Raw genomic sequence first — 16,578 nt, 5'->3', positions numbered from 1 at the left:
GTTCATGAGTTTCTCATAACATTTTCTGCTTATACTTGCTGAAAATTCCCCAACAGTTCTCTAGAGAATGTATACACACAGAGACACATATGCATATATATGTCGTTTTCCCCCATCTGCAACACAAAATAAGTAAAAAAGAGACCAAGAGCAAATGGTCAGTATTTTGGGCATGGTATCACTCTAGAATTTTAGTTCTTGTGCCAACTGAACTTTCTGGCTGAACTCATGCTAGACTAAGGTTAAATCCACCTATTAAGGGCTGTATGTACTGTTTTAAAAGTTGACTGGATACTAATTGATCATTTTGTAGGGTTCTTTTATATACTTGCTAATTTTTGGTCTAATTATATCAATTGTTGATGAGGGGGTATTAAAATATCCAACTGTCATTGTGGATTTATTTTTTTTTCCTTTCAGTTATTTTGTATTTTACAACTCTGTTGTCTGTTGTTCTCACATTTGAAATCACCATGTCTTCTCATTGGGCTGGCCTTTTTATCATTACAGTCTGATCATTTTCTTTTCTCCGTAGTCTGTCCTATTATTTATATTAATATATCCAGTCCTACTTTCATTTGGTTAATATTTTGAGGATATATACTTTCCTGCTGGTGTCATAATTTTATCCAGTCAAGTGATACATAAAAATTTGATATCTCTTTATATTCCTTTAAACTCCTCCATTTACATGATTTTCTAAATGTTTCCTCAGTATATTTTTAGAACTATATCAAATAGTATAATTTGTTTGCTTCTACCAGCAAATATAGTTTGCAATACTGAACAGGTGATAGAGTCTATGAGTAGTTACCCTTATTATGAATAACATTGATATCTAAATATTGGCAATATTATTATCTTAATAATAATATGTGATTAGCATCTTCCTTCTTGATATACCAAGTTTACTTTAGGTATTTTCTGTTTAGAGATTCCTTTAGAGTAGTTCTGCTGTTCCCAAATTATATTTGTTTTCCTTCATTAGAAAGTATCTTGATTTCTCCTTCATTCCTGAAACATATTTTCACTGGATATATGATTTTGAGTTGTGTTTTTCTTTCAGCACTTGTAACATGTTGCTATAATTCTTCCTGGTTTCCAGGGTTTCTGATGAGAAATATGCTGTCATTCTAATCATTCTAATTGTGTTTGAACCAAAGATAGTTTGTCAGGTTTACAGCAATTCTAACTGCTTTCAATATTTTTCTTTAATTTGATTATGTTCTGGAATGGATTTCCTTTCTTTCTTATTTAGTTTGCTCAGGTTTTTTTTTTTTTTTTTTTTTTTTTTTTTTACAGGCAGAGTGGACATTGAGAGAGAAAGACAGAGAGAAAAGTCTTCCTTTGCCATTGGTTCACCCTCCAATGGCCGCCGTGGCTGGCACACCATGCTGATCCGAAGCCAGGAGCCAGGTGCTTCTCCTGGGCCATCCTCCACTGCACTCCCGGGCCACCGCAGAGAGCGGGCCTGGAAGAGGGGCAACCGGGACAGAATCCGGCGCCCCGACCGGGACTAGAACCCCGTGTGCTGGCGCCACAAGGCGGAGGATTAGCCTATTGAGCCACGGCGCCAGCCTAGTTTGCTCAGCTTCTTGAATCTAAGTGTCTGTCTCTTCTTAGGTCTGGCAAGTTTTCAGCCATTACTTGGTCAAGGATTTATTCTCGCCTTTTGTCTCCTCTTCCTCTAGTGAAATGAGTGTTACATCTTTTGTTATAGTCCCGGACATCCCAGAGGATTTGTTCATTTTTTGTTGCCTATTTCCTCTATTTTTTGTTCAGCTTGGAAAATTTATATTATTTTACCTTTTACTTTATGAATTATTCCCTCTGTCCTCTCCATTCTGATGTTGGGCTCATCCATCAAGTTTTTTATTTTGTTTATTGTATTTTTTAAGTTCTCAAATTTTCCTCTAATTCTATCTCTGATTTCTTTGCTCAGAATTTTGATTTCCTTCATGAGAGCTCTGTTTTTTGTTGTTGTTGTTTCAAGCATATTTTTAGTTTTTCCCTGAGGCCTTTGTATGATGGTCGCTCTAACCTTTTTGTTAGATAATTCTAATATCTCCATCATCTTGACATCTCTTGGTTACCTTTGTTTCCATTCAACATGAGTTTCTTCTGTTTTTGGTTGGTGAGTGAATGGCTTTTGTTTGAAATCTGGACAATGCTGTTTATTTATGAATCTTTTGGTCTTGTTTAAACCCGTGTTTCAGCTTGCTTTCTCTGACATCACTCTGGTGAGGAAGGAGGAGGCGTAAACTTGTTAGCACAAAGATAGGATGAGGATAGAAGTCAAGGTTCTTCACTTGGTGTCTGGTGACATCTTTATCGATTGTTTTTTATTCTTTATGGGTGTGGTTAGACGTTTTGGCTCCCCAGGTGTATTTGCTGACACTTTGGTGGGAAGGTGGACTGACAACTCATTATTGCTGAGGGGAGCTGGATGCCCAAGTTCTATACTTGGTATTTTGTGAGACTACTCTGTTAGAAGTGTTGTAGGACATTTTTATGGCCTTCAATGGTTGAAAAATCTTTGATTTTGCAACCCTTTGATAATGTGGGTAGGATAGGAGCCACGGTTTCTCCCCACCCCCTACCCCTAGTGGTGTTTGACTGGAGTGGGGAAGATATTATCTAAAGATATTCTGGCTTGTTAGGTTGCTCTTATCTATGTTCCCTGGGAAGAAAATAGGGATTTGGGGACTTCTTCTCTTGGTCTGTCTCTATGGGTATTTTTGGGCTGATGAATTATTCAGCTCCAATTCTGGCTTATATGAGGCAAAAATAACACCTAGGGGATTTATCACTGTGTTATTTGTTGGGTCCTTTTATCCCTGCCAGTCAGATTGCTTTCTCTCTACTGTTCATCCCAGGATTTTATTGTAAATATGACCCAACCTGCTATAAATAGGACTAGATCAACTATAGCTTTCCAATGGAAGTGGACAAGTTATTCTTTTTTAAAAAATTACTTTGACTACTATATGATTGTCTTTTGTCACAGTAGCCCAATTTAATTAAAGTGCTCAATCAAAAATGGGTACCATGGTTTATCCAGGTTATAGGATATTTTTCTCATCATCAAAAGTCTGTTGGATGGCACTGACTTAGGGTATAAACTCAGGAGCAAAGTAACTATGATGAAGAGTATCCGTTCTATTACTATAATTACATAACCCTAAGCAGTTTTGCAAAGTAGTTATATTGAATTAGAACTCTATTAGCAGTGGGTAAGAATTTTTGTTGTTTTACATTTAATTTAAATCAGAGTAGTACCAGACCTTTATAAGTTTTGCCATATTGATGAGTATAAAAATTCATTTACTAAAGAGAATGAATTATTTTTATGTGTTTATTGACCGTTATGAGAGAAGCTGTTCAAACATGTTGCCCACTTTTGTATTGGGATATTTATCCATTTCTTATTGATTAATATGCACTTCAAAAGTACTTTGTATAGTGACCGTTTGTCTATTAGATATATGGCAAATGTCTTCTCCATGTTGTTGCTGTCACTTTCTCTGTAGTGTTTTCAGGATAGGATAGGATAGGCTAAACTGAAGTAACAGATGAATGTCAAATCTCAATGGAAAAACAAAGCCTGATATTAGTAGCAATGTCTTGGATTACTCGTGGTCTTTGTGTTATCCAATGATAAGGGAAGAAGAGCTGGAGGATGGTGTGGATTATTTTTAAGGCTATTTCTGGAAGTGGCTTGTGACATCTGGTCATAAGACCTCAATCAAGTGTAAGAGAGTCTTGGAAGTGTAGAGAAGTACTTGGATATTGAGGAGGACTCATGATTTCTGACACACGGTGTAATTCAATGAACAGATGCTCTTAATTTTGGTGTAATTAAGCTTTTTTCTTTATGGTGTCTAATTACGTATTATTCAAGAAATCTTTCCCCACTCCAAGGTCAACTCCAGAAAAAAAAATAAAGGGCTCCTTGAATGGGATGGTAAAGACATGTTATTTTTTTTAAAGTTTTATTTATTTGAAAGTCAGAGTTACACAGAGAGAGAAGGAGAGGCAGAGAGAGAGAGAGAGAGAGAGAGAGGTCTTCCATCTACTGGTTCACTCTCCAAATGGCTGCAACGGACTGAGCTGTGTCAATCTGAAGCCAGGAACCAGGAGCTTCTTCCAGGTCTGCTACGTGGGTGCAGGGTCCCAAGCACTTGGGCCATCTTCTACTGCTTTCTAAGGCCATAGCAGAGAGCTGGATGGGAAGTGGAGCAGCTGGGACTTGAACCGGTGCCCATAGGGGGATGCAGGCAGTGCAGGCAGTGGCCTTACCAGCTACGCCACAGTGCTGACCCCAAGACATGCTTCTGTATTGCCTATAAAATTATTCTACCTTTATATCCATATCTAGGATTTTATGTCTGTATGAAATTATATTATTTTTGGCATTCAGTTTTATTGTTTTAGTATCATTTATAGAAAAATCTATGTTTCCCAATAATTTATTAATCAAAACTCCATATGTGTTTGTGGAAATGTTTCTGTGTTCTAGTAATTGTCCCATCACTTCTTTTGTGTATCCCAGGGCCCATACCACCATATCTTAAATATTAACTTTCTATAATAACTCTTGATACCCGGTAAGATGAATATTTCGCAATGTACTTCCTGTTATGAGTTGTTCGAGCCATTCTTGGTTTTTGCCCTGATATTTACATTTCACAATTTTCTTACCCAGTTTCAGAGTAAAATCTTTGGGGATTGAATACATAGATCAATTTGGGAAGCAGTAGTATCTTCTCAATGCTGTGGTTGCCTTTGTATGTATAATGGTACATCTCTACATTTATTTAGTTCTTAATATCTTTCAATAGAGTTTCATAGATTTTTATTAAGGTTAAGGTCTTGTGTAGCTTTGGTTAGATGGATTTGCTGGTGCAGTTGCAGAAGTTATCTCTTTAAAAATTACGTATTTCACCTGTCTGTCAAATAGAAATTCAATTTTTGTGCCCTTCTGTTTTTTCAGTATTTCCCCTTGACTTCCTCCTGTAAAATAAGGAGTAGATACATGGTTTATTTTTAGTTTGTCTGCTGGGCATGCATATTTTTTGCACAAAATATATGAGGAGTACTTCAAACATTTTGTGGAAATATGGAATTAAATGATGTTTATTTTGGTATAAATTTTTAAATTAATCCCTGCATAGTATTTTTTCTCTTCAGATTACACATTTTCCATGAAACTTTGAGAAGTGTAGATGTTCCTATTTGATTTACCAATTTGTGAAAAAAAAATTCTCCTTTCTTCATCCTTTGTACAGCTATGAAAAAGCAAGCCCAAACTTATGTGTGTTCAGAAGTTGCCTCCAGGGTAAAAGTAAACTTTGGTCCTTTGCTTACCATGTTGGGCTCTTGTTTTCACTTGACTTTAGGCCTCTGCAGGACTCTTATCTTATTGCCAATTTAATAGTAAATTAAAATAGATGTTAGAGGCCAGCACTGTGGCATAGCAGATAATACCGCTGCCTACAGTGCCGGTATCTAATATGGGCCCTGGTTCAAGTCCTGGCTATTCCATTTCCTAATACAGCTCTCTACTATGGCCTGGGAAAGCAGTAGAAGATGGCCCAAGTCCTTGGGCCCCTGCATCCATATGGGAGACCCGGAAGAAGCTCCTGGCACCTGGCTTCAGATTGGTCCAGCTCCAACCATTGCAGCCATTTGGGGAGTGGGGCAGTGGATGGAAGATCTCTATCTCTCTTTCTCTGCCTCTGCCTTTCAAATAAATAAATAAGTCTTTAAAAAAGTAGATCATAATGAAAGGACTAAGAGTCAAAGGGAGCACATAAACAAGTCTAGTACCTGCTAACACTAACCGATGGAATAAATAAAGGGGAGAGTGATCCAACATGGGAAGTGAGATACTCAGCAGACTCATAGAATGGCAGATGTCCTAAATAGCACTCTGGCCTCAGAATCAGCCCTAAAGGCATTCGGATCTGGCTGAAAAGCCCATGAGAGTATTTCAGGCATGGAAAGCCAAGACACTCTGGCAAAAGATCTCTGCGAGTGAGATCCCAGTGGAAAGAACAGGTCTTCAAAGAAGGAGGTACCTTTCTCTGAAGGGAGGAGAGAACCTCCACTTTGACTATGACCTTGTCTAAACAAGATAAGAATCGGAGAACTCAGAGGGCTTCCATAGCCTTGGAAACTCATGACCGGAGCATAGGGAGACTACTGATGCCATAGACAGGAGTGTCAATTGGTAAAGTCAACAACAGGAGTCACTGTGCACTTACTCCTCATGTAGGATCTCTGTCCTTAATGTGCTGTGTATTGAGATTTAATGCTATAACGAGTACTCAAACAATATATTTCACTTTGTGTTTCTATGGGGGGTGCAAACTGTTGAAATCTTTACTTAATGCATACTAAACTGATCCTCTGTAAAAAAAAAAAAAAAAAAAGAGAAAGAAATTATCAACTCCCAACTTGACTCTCACTGGGATTAAACATGACAATAGGTCTGATCTGATTTCATCATCATTTAAAAAAAAATCATCTATTATTTCTCACTTTATGTTTCTGTGTGAGAGCAAACTGTTGAAATCCTTACTTAATGTATACTAAGCTGATCTTCTGTATATTAAGATAATCGAAAATGAATCTTGATGTGAATGGAAGGGGAGAGGGAGTGGGAAAGGGGAGGGTAGTGGGTGGGAGGGACGGTATGTGGGGGAAGCCATTGTAATCCATAAATCGTACTTTGGAAATTTATATTCATTAAATAAAAGTTAAAAAAAAAGTAGATGTTTAAATTTATTTCCTTCTGGTTCTAGTGTTGATGATCAATTAGGGTTCCAGCGTTATGATGCATTGTGTTAAGCCAACACTTGTGACACTGGCATCTCATGTTGAAGTGCCACTCTAGTCCTGGCTGCTCTTCTTCTGATACAGCTCCCTGCCTATGCACCTGAGAAAGCAGCAGAAGGTGGTCCACGTGCTTGGACCCCTGCCATCCAAGTAGATTTGTAGGCTTCTGATTTTTGAATGATCCAGCATGAATTCTTATGGTTATTTGGGGAGTGAACCAGAGGATGGAAAATTTCTTTCTCCGTCTCTATCTCTTTCCCTGTCACTCTTCCAACTAAATAAAACAATTTTTTCAAAAAGGGTCAGTTAGGTTATTTAGTGTGCCATGCTATCAGGATCTGAAATTGAGAGACATGCATTAATAAATAAATGTTTATACAAAATAGTATCAAAGTGCAGTATTTGTAATAATTCTAAAAGTATACTTTTATATTTTTAAATTGCTTTATCTGTTCCTCTTTTCCCCTGTTATTTGGCAAGTCTAGGCTAATGGTCAACAAAGTAGCCTATCCACCCTATTAGATGGTTAGACATTTAAAAAAATCCATCACTCTCCTGATACTCTAGCCTTCTATTGTACATTTTGAAAGAGTGAGAGTTGGCAATAACCCTGCTAGCTTGTACAAAGTCAAGTTGTCTCTCAGACTCTCCTCCCTTTCCTGTCAGTTAATCAACAGGTGCTATTGAGTACCTACAAAAAAACCTGCTATTGTGATAATGGCAAACTCGGCCTTTTAGCCAAGAAGTATTAAGCCAGATTTTCCCCAGGGTGAGAATCTGACTAAACTGATTTTCTGTGATTACCCTAATCCTGCCCCTTCTTTCACAGATTCCCTATAGGAATTTCTCAGGGAGAGTAAAGGGCATAATTAATTGCTTTTTGAGATTTCTCTGCTGTGGATGGTCAAGCCAACACATAAAGCATAGAGATAATAATTTAAGCCCTCAAGGAAGCTATGCCCATTGAGTTAAGGGAAAGTTAAAATTAACAATTTATTTGGTGCTTTCCCATTATAATTAACGTAAAACTGTGAAGCAATATCCCTATTTATTAACTTTCTCTTTCCTGAAACCTGAACTTTGGCCCACAAATATGTGTGACATATAATCTTACCACTAAGGATCTGTCATAAAACTTGTTTTTTGATTTTAAGAAATTTATAAATATTTCTTATGAAACTAGCATTGCCTCAGATCATTAAAGCATTTCCCTTTTGAGTGGTTCATAAAGTTAACAGATACATATTTTTATTCATTTTAAAAAGAATTTACTTATTTGAAAGGCAGCGACACATAGGAGAGAGAGGGGTACAGAAGGAGAGAGAGGCCCACGGACTTGGGCCATCTTCTGCTGCATTCCCAGAGACATTAGCAGGGAGCTGGACTGGAAATTTTATCTTTAAAAAATACTTATATTGTTACAAAAATGAACCTTGTTGTTGAGGAAGAAGAAAATAGAGACAGGAAAAAATTGGTTGTTTTCTTAAAAATAATGACTGTTAACATTTTCAAAATGTTTCATCATAAAATAATTTCAAATTTACAGGAAGGTTTTAAAGAATCATACAGAGAACTCCTGTATACCCCTCACTCAGATCCTATATTCTGCATATATGCATTCTGTATTCTACATATATGTTCTCTCTGTTATCTATTATTTTCATATAAACACCCATATATGTATATATATTTATATGTGTATTTATTTTGGAAGTTAGAGTTACACAGAGAAGGAGGGAGAGAGGGAGGGGGGAGGGGGAGAGAGAGAGAGAGAGAGAGAGAGAGAGAGAGATCTTCCATCTGCTGATTCACTCCCCAGATGACCACAGTGGCCAACTCTGGGCCAGCCAGAAGCATTATCTGAGTCTCCCACATGGATTGTAAGGACCCAAATATTTGATGGATCCTCTGCTGCTTTTCTCAGGCCATTAGCAGGGAGCTGGATGGGAAGTGGAGCAGCTGGGACCGGAACCTACACCCATAAGCGATACTGGGGCTGCAGGTAGCAGCCTTACTTGTTATAGTACAACACTGGCCCCATACTATTTTTTTCTGAATCATTTGAGTGACACTTTCATCTGTCATAATGCTTTACTCTAAAGTGCTTCATTGTGTGCTTCTTAACAACACATTTTATTGCACAACCACTGTTTAGGGATCACATTAGGAAATTTTTACTATACAATACTCTTGCTTAAAATACAGCCCACATTCAAATTTTATAAATTGTTTCAATAATATTATTTTTTAAAGATTTATTTATTTATTTGACAGCCAGAGTTACACAGTGAGAGGAGAGGCAGAGAGAGAGAGAGAGGTCTTCCATCCGCTGGTTCACTCCCCAAATGGCTGCAACGGCTGGAGCTGCGCTGATCCGAAGCCAGGAGCCAGGAGCTTCCTCCTGGTCTCCTATGCGGGTGCAGGGGCCCAAGGACTTGGGCCATCTCCTAGTGCTTTCCCAGGGCTTAGCAGAGAGCTGGATCAGAAAAGGAGCAACCGGGACTAGAACCGGCGCCCATATGGGATGCCGGCACTTTAGGACAGGACGTTAACCCATGGTGCCACAGCGCTGGCCCCTCAATAATATTCTTAACAATAATTCCCCTCCCCAATCCTGGATCAGTCACCAATCTCATATAAAATTTAGCTGTGGCTTTTGGCCTCTTTTAACATGGCCCATTTCCTCAGCCTTTCTCTCTCACTGCATTGACATTTTTGTGGACAACAGGCCAGCTGATTTCTAGATTGCCTCCCTATTTGTCTGCTACTTCCTAACGCTGAAAAGGCTTTGAAAGGATGGTGGAAACTCGCTGTCAGTGCTTCTCCTTCTCTTGAGATCCTAATTTACTCTGACTTTTATCTGCACCATTCTTCTAAGATTGCTTTTATTCAGGTCATCAGTGACCTTCATGGCACAAAATTCAATGGTCAATTCTCGGTCCTCCTCTTACTCAGCCTCTCAGCAGAATTTGAAAGTTGGTCTCTTCCTCTTTGACAGTAGCACGCCGTCTACTATGCTTCCTTCGGAGGGCTCCCTCCTTTTTTCTCCTTTCTCAGCAGTCTCTCCTAGTAGCCTTTACTTAGCTTTCTTCTCCCAGACTCCTGTGTGATGGTGTACCACAAAGGCTTCTCTCCTTTGTACGTTCACATTTTAATTAGTCTCATAGGGGCCTGCGCTGTGGCATATCAGGTTAAGGAACATCCTGGCCTGAAGCGCTGGCATTCCATAAGGGCGCTTGTTCTAGTCCCGGCTGTTCCACTTCCCATCCAGCTCTCTGCTGTGGCCTGGGAAAGCAGTAGAAGATGGCCCAAGTGCTTGGGCCTCTGCACCCCCATGGGAGACCCCGAGGAAGCTCCTGGCTCCTGGCTCCTGGCTCCTGGCTTCGGATTGGCACAGCTCCGGCCGTGGCAGCCATCTGGGGAGTGAACCGGCAGATGGAAGACCTCTCTCTCTCTCTCTGCCTCTCCTCTCTCTGTGTAACTCTGACTTTCAAATAAATAAATAAATCTTTAAAAAATAAAATAAGTTAGTTTCATAAGCCTAGTAAATGGCCTTAACCGCCATTTATAAGCCATCCTGAATCTGTACTACAGCCTCAATTGCACTCCTGAATCCTGGATTCTACATCCAGCTGTCTGCCTCCCACCTGCAAGCGCAGTAGGCTTCTCAGACTTAGCATGTCCATTTTGAAGCTCTTGATTATTTTTCTCAAACCTGCCATTCCTCTCTTTCTACTCAGAATAAAAACCACAGTCTCCTAGAGGGCATTAAATAATGTGATTTCACACTTATTCTCTGATCCTGTCTCCTACCACACCTCCCTTTTCTACTTTATCCCACTATGCCGAGTAGACTTTGACCTTCGGCACTGTGGACTTACTGCTCTCTCTGCCTGGGATCCTCTTCCACCAGATAGCCATGTGGCTTAGTCTCGCACTGTGTTCATGTTTCTGGGGGAAAATAATTCCTCATAAGAGAGATGTTTTTGACCATTTCTTTTAGTAAAGAAATATTTCCCATATCTGCACTGTCATTCTTTGTTCAATGCATTGCTTTACTTCTCTTATTGCACTTATTTTTATCTTACATATAGGTTTTGTTTTCTGCCCTCTGTACTACAGTATTATTTCCAAGGTCATAGGAAATTTGCTTAGTTTAATCCTTTTCAAATAGTTCCTGGCTTGTAGTAGGCATTCAGTAAACATTGGTAAGTAAATGAATTAATAAACTTTTATATATTTTCATTAGTGAAGTGTCTATTAAATTCACTTTTAGTGGTTTTAGAGTATTACATTGTCTGGAGGTGCTGTAATTAATTTATTAAAACTTAATTGACTGGGCCTGTGCTGTGATGTAGCCGGTTAAGCTGCCCCTTGGGCTTCCTGCATCCCATATGGGTACCAATTCGAGTCCTGGTTGCTTCACTTCTAATCCAGCTCCCTGCTAATGTGCCTGGGAAATCAGTAAAGGATGGTGCACATTCTTGGGCCCCTGCACATGTGTGGGAAACCCAGAAAAAGTTTCTGGTTCCTGGCATCAGCCTGGCCCACACCAAATAACCTTATAGTGCAGTCTTTTGTAATCTAATTCACCAAACAATTATTGAGTATCTGCTAGATGCAATCCATTGGCCTGGAAGAAGGTGTGGTAAAGCCGAGGTAGATGTGGCATGATCCCTGCATTCAGGGAGCTTTCGACCAACTGAAGGAAGCAACTGATAATAAACAAGGATGATAATTTTAGAGAACTATGAGTACTGTGTGGGCTGCTGGAGGAGACAGATGCATTGGTTGTGTTCAGGGAAAGGAACTCCCAGGAGGTAGATGAGCATGCAGAAACACTTTCTGGAAGGTCTACACATCTAAACTGGGCACTGAGGAAGTTTCAGCCGGCACAGGGTCTGAGCTAGAGACCCTGCCTAGGTCAAGAGCTAGCACCATGTATTTCAGAGGATTCAGAGAACTGTCCCTGGGTAACATAGCCCTCTCTCCTGACTGGAATAGAAGGCAGGTGTGCACCAAGGCCAGAAATACAGGTTGGAGTGAGAGCAAGAGCAAATCACAGGTCCAAAATATTGTCAAGCCAAAGGATCCAGGCATAGACAATGTAAGGATAGAGCCACTCCGTTTACCTATCAGACTTTTTCCTTTTTCAGAAGAAAGTTTGGATTATCCTGACCTCCGGAAAGGCAGACTCATTATTGCCAAATATTCTAATATTTGAAGAGGAGTTTAAAAATCTGCATATTAAAAGTATGAAACTTTTAAATTTTTAACTACTAGCTATCAACTCTTGTTTTTTCAAAACTTCGTTTTGTAAACCATAAAACATCCATAACAAAACCACTTAGACACATTCTGGATGGACTACAGTATATCCTATGAGCCATCTTTTTGTAAACCATGTCCTGGGGAGACTCTGTCTCTTTATAGGAGACAAGAATTATAGCAAAAAAAAATTTATATTGTAATCTAATATGCACACAGATGAACATATATATGTTAAAAAATCTTTTAGGAAACCGTGCTTGCTCCTAACAAGTTACTTAATTAAAAGGAAAGCATTCTGGCTTAATCTAGTTCACACTTTTCCATGCTATTCTGAAATGAAATGTTGTCTTGACTTAATCAGTTAACTTTGGTTACAAAACTACATTGCTTCTATTGTCATGTAAACTTACACCAGTGTGCATTATCTTTTGTGACTTTCCTTCTGAAATATTTAGAATTTGGAAAGCTAACTGGAATATAAATAGTTTCTAGGCAGTCTCTGCTTCTTTTCCTTAAACCCAGCAGCTGTAGCAAGTTGTCAACTATTGGGGATTGCAGGTTCAGCTTCTTTGAGTCCTCATAGCCTTGGGTCTGTAACCCTAGGTTCTGATGTAGCTGGAAGAGATGGTCAACGAATTCAGTTGGGAAACCATATGTGACTAGCTTGCTCAGTTCCCCTCTAACAATGTGTCCTGAGTCTCAGCCCTTTACCCTTGATCTTGAGGCCAAATTAATTTGGCCAACCACTTCTCCAGATCCTACTTCACTTTCCATCCAGGTCATGGTCAGTGGATTGGTTGTGAAGGATGAGTCATAAAAACTACACTATTTTAAGCTTTGTGTGATCCAAGCCCTTTCTGGTTACTAAGAAACACAAATGATTGCAGTTACCTTGGAATTAAATGTGGCCTAGAACATTCAATATTTGTCAGGTCATGTTGCAAATGAGCTACTATATTCATAATGGATGTGTCATCATCATAAATATGACAGAGAGACAACTTCAAAAAGATGATTATCCATGCTGATGGCAGAGAAGTATAAGCTCAAGATATTAACATTCTCATGCTGTCTCACTTTGCTTTGCTTTGCATTATTTAAGGGACCTCTGGTGACTTGGCTGAAGTCCTCCCTGCCCCCTCTAAAACCTGCAGTGTGTTAAAAGCTTTTGGAATATGCGCTACCCTGATATCAAAGACAGGACCCCTGTTGGGGAAGTTGACATCTCCCCTCTCATCTCTGGTTAATGGCAAGACTTGTATTCAAAGGTTCCTTTGTCTCAGTGGGGAGCACCTTAGAACAGCTTTGGTTTAGATGTACATTGGTTGCAGGTACCTGCTGGATCAAAGCAGATGGAAGTAGATCCAAGGGAAGAACTGAAGCAGAATGTTTTACTTCTTTGTTTAGCTTAGTTGTGTAATAATAACTAGTCACTATTGAGCACTTGCTGTATACAACACTGATGCTCTCCAACTGTCCTGATCATGCCAATCTCTTATGAAAACTATCAGTATCCTGGTAGTCCTCAACCCCAAGGACTCTGATTCATTTGGTCATAGGTGGGGCTCAGGCAGTGGAATTTTATGACAGCTTCCCCAGAGATTCTAATGTGAAGCCAGGGTTGAGAACCACTGTGTTAGTTACTATTCATAAACTTTTAAATTATGAGCATGATGAGCTCCCTTAATCTGCGGGTCTACAGGTTGCTATTTTCACTATCTTCAATTTACAGTTAAATAGATGAGGCCAAGAGAAGTTAAGCTTCATGCCTATGGTCATAGAGGCTAATCAGTGGATGGAATCCAACTTGGTATCCAGGTAGTCGAATTTCAGAATGCAGAGCAAGTTTAATACTAAGATCAAAAGAAAGACGATTGCTTGCTGCCAGGCACTAGGGGTGAAAGTAGCAGAAAGATGACTTCATAGGTAATGTAAGTTATAGCAAGAGTTCGAGCTATATGGAGGGTAGTTTAAAAATTTGAAAATGTAACTGAAAGTTTATTTTGGTACAAAAATTCTGAAATCCATGCAGATGAGGAGTCTTCAAAAAATTCATTAAAATGCACATTATGAAAAAACTGCATATATTTCAATTATTTTGATATCAAGTTAAACTTGTCTACAAACTTTTTGAAGTGCCCCTTTAAACATCTGTATGCTAAAGAAATACGGTAAGGGATTGAAGAACAGTGCTTAAAGTATCAACTCAGCTGGTTTCACGGGTATATAATCTGGACATGTGTTCCAAAGCTTTCCATACTTGGGTTAGTACTCTGCTGTTGTTATCTTGAAATACATAATACAGTTGGAATGGGAAGCCCTACATTTTCATTTTACCCTGCATTCCACATATTTTGTGGCTGTTGATACTCAGGTCAGTCTTGAGTAACAGACCCATGGAAACTGAGTAGTGACCATTTTCCCTGCAATGTTGTGTGTTGGTTCCCTACAGGGTTTCAGTGTGATGCTGTCCCATCTTGGTGAGTGCAGAGCTCTACATCTGGAAAAACAAACCTCAGTGTCTCTGAAAAGGGACAAACACATCTATGGGTTGCATGTACTCCTAGGATGTAGAGGAACTGAAGACAAAACAACACTGCTCCTAAAGGTGGGTCCTCCATGCTGTTTTGTTGAATCTTTGCAACTCTTAGAGATGGAAGGTATTGTTTTATGCCATGTCTATAGATGAAGGGATTGAGATTGAGGGAGGTTAGGTAACTTACGTAAGGTCATAGCCACAGAAGGGGAGGTGCTGAGGCTTTGATGAGACATGTGTGCTTCCTCACTATACTTTGCTGACTCTTAGAACACAGTGGATCTGTGTTACCCAAGCTTTTGCCACTGCACGCTCCAGAAATCACCCTTGCCAATTCTGTCACCTAATCTCTTCACATGGAGGGAGTCAGGTATCATAGGAAACATTAAAAAAAAAAATTGGGAATTAGCACGCTGGAGTACTTTTCCAGTCCCCTCCCTGCTGTTTACATAAAATGACTACTATGTAATCAAGTTATTTTACTAACTCAGTTGTTTTAACTGCATCACCACTCATTTAACAGTTGTACTCCTTTCTTGATTTTCAAAGTAAGAACAGGTCAGTTGCTACTCTGGAACATAGATTTATAATTCTAAAAAAATACGAAACCACCAGAGTTTCAATTTCTCTGTTAAAAAGGAGGTGTATGCAAAATGGGTGGGAGATGGGAAAGAGAGGAGATAACGACTTACATGATAAATAGAAGGACTGAGTGAGATAATGCTCCCCAAATATGGTCAGTTGCTACCTAGACACTTCCCCCGCCCTGGTTTGGGCTATTTATTGAAATCCCACTGTGACCCGTGGTGACATGGACACCATCTCCTCTTTTTTTTAACCTTTCTACAGCCTATACTTCCTTTGAGACTGAGATGAAATTTTTTAAAACTTAACTCATAATGAAGATGATGATTCTAAGAGTCGCTAGCCTTTTTTAGTCCTTAGAATGTTGCAGTTGCAGCGACAGCAGTTATTTGCATGGACTCATTTAATATAACCCTTATAGCAGCCTGGGCAGTTAGGTATATTTCACAAGTGAGGAGACTGTAGCTGGGGAGGATCAACCCACTGTTCAATATCACCTAGATACTAATCCCCGAGCAAGGATTCATACCCTTGTTTAAGACCAGACTCTTAAACACCATGATCCTGAACCACTTAACTAGTTTTTCTATTATTTCATAGATTATGTATTTAATAGTGAATAATGATATTTAATAAATATTACTCTTATACATTGATATGGAATACATTTTATACATTGGATTCCAAGTTCCTAGAGAGAGGATGTTATATTTTAGACTTAATGTCTCTTATAACATTTTTCATTTTGTCTTTCATGGTGTAGGCACTTAAACATATTGATTGACCAAAATCCAATTGGAGAATGTATAATATCTAATCTTAGGTCGAGCAAAAAACCTATAAAAGAGTTTATATGAGACCATAATTCCTCTTGATTTGATACTAGTTCTTCTCTGCTGAATTTCTAGAAATTGACTTAAAACAGATTTGTTAGTAATTTTAGTCCCCCAAGAAGAACAGCTAATGTTACTGAGCATTTTTCCACGTGCCAGGTATTATCCAAGCATTCTGCCTGTCTTGAGCCATTTAATTTTCTCCACAAATGTAGCGGATATAATTTGTTTCTTATCCAGAATACACTGGGGTCTTTGCTGCCTGATTTACCCTTACGTCTTTACATTTCCTCCTTGTAGCAACAAATGCTTCAGGGGAAGCCAGCCTGTCCCAGGTCCAGGGTGGAGCTGATTTGTCTCCTGCCTCCTTGACAGTAGCTGGTGTAGGAACCTAGGCCTAAGACAAGCAGCCATTCCTTCACCCAGGAAAGAGCGTATGAATCAGTACAGGTAAAAGGCAGGAGAGGATACTGGCAGGGAGCTTTAGGAAAAGCCATGGGAAAAGATGGACCT

The 16,578-nt window shown here is 39.2% G+C and overlaps 1 long non-coding RNA gene across 2 annotated transcripts in view; it reads left to right on the top strand.

Annotated features, from left to right (window-relative positions):
- LOC149124317 (uncharacterized) overlaps nt 1–14,714 on the top strand; it is a 118,985-nt gene extending 104,271 nt beyond the window's left edge. For both annotated transcript variants that reach the window (XR_016214213.1, XR_016214211.1), the window contains one exon: nt 14,564–14,714. This is a non-coding gene — a long non-coding RNA (uncharacterized LOC149124317). The remainder of the gene's footprint in view (nt 1–14,563) is intronic.
- The last annotated feature ends 1,864 nt before the right edge of the window (nt 14,715–16,578 follow it).

Source organism: Oryctolagus cuniculus, chromosome 10, assembly GCF_051225735.1.
Source record: "Oryctolagus cuniculus isolate XC-2025 breed Fujian yellow rabbit chromosome 10, ASM5122573v1, whole genome shotgun sequence".
Classification (NCBI taxonomy): Eukaryota; Metazoa; Chordata; class Mammalia; order Lagomorpha; family Leporidae; genus Oryctolagus; species Oryctolagus cuniculus.
This window is presented reverse-complemented; position numbering and strand designations above follow the sequence as displayed.